This window comes from Quercus robur, chromosome 6 (assembly GCF_932294415.1).
Source record: "Quercus robur chromosome 6, dhQueRobu3.1, whole genome shotgun sequence".
Classification (NCBI taxonomy): Eukaryota; Viridiplantae; Streptophyta; class Magnoliopsida; order Fagales; family Fagaceae; genus Quercus; species Quercus robur.
The window spans coordinates 39,319,306-39,322,500 of NC_065539.1; positions in this window are offsets into that span (position 1 = coordinate 39,319,306).

Sequence of the window (3,195 nt, forward strand, 5' to 3'; positions counted from 1 at the left end):
TGGTTGGATAAGAGCATTGTAGTTATTTATATCACCAATATTTGTTGAGTTTCTCTTCGGGGATTTTTTAAACAGTGAGCTCCGGACATTTGGGCCATTTGGCTTTTGGCAGTCACTTACGGAATTCAAAGGTGACCTTTTTGTTTTAATTGTTAAACAATAAATCTAGATATTAAAAAAAAAAAATTTGTAATGGTTAATGATTTGAAAGTGATATTTCTCTAATTACAATTTATCACCCTAATATTTATGAAAAGAAAATTGTGACAATTTTGTGTTCTAACTTTTGTTTTTTTGTTTTTTTTGGCTTGCATCAAATTACCTTTACCTTAAAAAAATAACAACAGAATTACATAACAGTTCAGTGATCACAATTTTTGTCTTTATTAGTTAAGTAGTTAGTTATAAGTGGTGGACAATCACTTTTATATAGATATTTTTTTACACCACTCATAATCAATCATGTTAAATTAAGTTGTAAACCTTGTGACACAAAACTTGTCTTTAGATTAATTTTCTCTAACCTTAAAGTTAGAAGTTTTTTATTTTTTATTTTTTTTAAATTGGGTTGGAGTAACGTAGCCCGTTGTGCATATCAAATTTTTTACTACTAATAATTACCACTACTTTTGTTATAACTAATTAAATTCTCTAATATTGAGCAATCAGAACCAGTATTCACACACACACACAAAAACCCTGATGTGAAACCATCATTTTTTTTTTTTTTTTTTTTTTTTATTTCAGTCACAATCAAACTTTAGATAAAAGTTTTGACATCAAAACTGTTTCCATATACTTTCTCTTTGCAAATTTCAACCCCTGCAATGAAAGTACACATGGTAAAAGCTAAATGTAGTTCTCGTCAAATCACATGATATACGACATTTATCTTGGCAATGACCCGTGTCGCACACTACACTTTCCCCATTTCCATGACGTCGATTTCCTTCAGCTAATGAAATGAGATGTAATTAATATTTAAATACATTTTAAATCACATCTTTTTGGATTAGCCTGCACGCTAAACTGGGATCGGTCCAAAATAATGGTCAGAAACGATGTAATAATATGAGGCATGGCAGTGCTTTTCTTTTAAAACCATTTAAATTGGTTTGTGTTAGTTGTTTAATACAAATGTTATCATCCCTAGATGACAATTGAGAAGAAAAATGGGTATTAGTAACATGAGAGGCCAAGAAAGTCTTATCAAGCTGATGAAAAATCTACGTCAGTTTGTTTATATATTATTTTGGTCTTTTTCATAAGAAGAAATATTATTTTGGTAACTTTTACATGCCACACACCAATTAATTGCGTAAATGATCTCACACCATTCATGAATAGAGTTCAATTAAATTAGGAGTAGTGAACTCACTTGTGAGGTAAGAAAAAGAAAAGAAGAAATTTCGTTATGGTAACTTTTAATCTTTCTCTTTTAACTCTTAGCCAAATTATATAATTTCCCCTACCTCTATTTCTTACCATGATAGAAGAAACTTCCAGTAAGGTTTTCTTATTTTATTTATTTAGAGATCATAAGATCAAATTTATGAGTTTCATAATGATTTTTCTCTACCATTAAACCAATTAACTTTTACATAATTGAAATCTTTGAAACGTTGTAATTAAATTGCCACCACACCCATTAAATTTTAAATTCTTGAAGGCAGGATTATTTTTTAGGCTAAAATGCAAAACTGACCTTTTAACTTTCTTCATATTTCATTTTAGTCATCTAATTTTACGTTCGTTCATTTTAGTCTTCTAAGTTTTAGATTTATTCAATTAAGGCATTTCCGTTAACTTTTGTTAAAATTTTTTGAAAAAAAATATCTGGAAAATATTTTTCAATCATTAATTGAATTTTTTTAATTTAAAAAATTTGAAGAAAAATTTATAAAATTGAAAAATTAATCACAACATATAACAAAAGTTGATGGAAAAGTCTTAATTGAATAAACTTGAAAGTCAGAGGACTGAAATGAACAAAAATAAAGTTAGAGAATTGAAATGAAATCTGAAGAAACTTAGAGGATTAGTTTTGCATTTTACCCTATTTTTTAATAGTTACAACTAGAGGGTTCATCTAAACTTGGTTCAACACAACCAAAGGGATTAAAAAAAAAAAAAAAAAGTAATCTGTGTGATACTTAGGAAATGAAACTAAGATTATGATATCTAATTGAATGATAACACCAGGAATATGAAAAATAAATATTAGAGCAAATTAACACCAAAATAGAGGAGCAAATAAAATTAAATTCAAATGAAAAATTATTGTGTACTCCCGGAGTACCATAAATGCGTACTCCCTTCTCTCACATGAATGGTAGGTCCTACTAATTAAATTCCTGATGAGACCCACCATTCATGTAAGAGGAAGGAGTACGCATTTATAGTATTCCGAGAGTACCTAATAATTTTCCAATTCAAAGAATTAGCAGAGAAAATAATTTGTAATTGAATTATGTTTCTAATAATAGATTATTTAGATAATATTAAACATAATATAATCAAAAGTTATTTTGTTTTGATCTATTTTAAGCTAATTGAACTCATAAGGTGAGTTCTAATTGGTATTAGCTGACGATAAGAATTAAAATGCTGACATGAAGAGGGCCCTAAACTGTAAACCATAAAATCCTAAACTGTAAACCCTAAAACATAAACAAAAACCCCAAAATCCTATGTCCTATGCACAAAACCCTAATTCCGATCTGGAAACCTTGAAAAGCATAAATACTAAACCCTAAAGCGTAAAATCGAAATCCAAAACAATTAACCACAAACAAATTCAAACCAGAATTCCATTGCCCTAAACCCTAAAGAGAGGAACAAATAAAAGTCAATTGAAAGAATTAGCAGAGAAAATGATTCATAATTAAATTATATTTCTAATTAGTAAGGGATTATTTAAATAATATTAAACATAATCAAACTTTGTTCTGTTCTGAACTATTTTAAGTAAATGGAACTCATGACAGGTGAGTTCTAATTGGTAATAGCCGACGTTAAGAATTAAAATGCTGACATGAAGGGGGCTTTCTATAGTAAGAATTTTTAGCTAATTGTAAAAGTGCATTTGATCTTCATTACAAATTGGAGGATTTTTTTTATTAAAAATATTAATATTTATATAAATTTGTTTCCGTGCATAGGGACACATATTTTTATGAGCAGTGATATGGACAT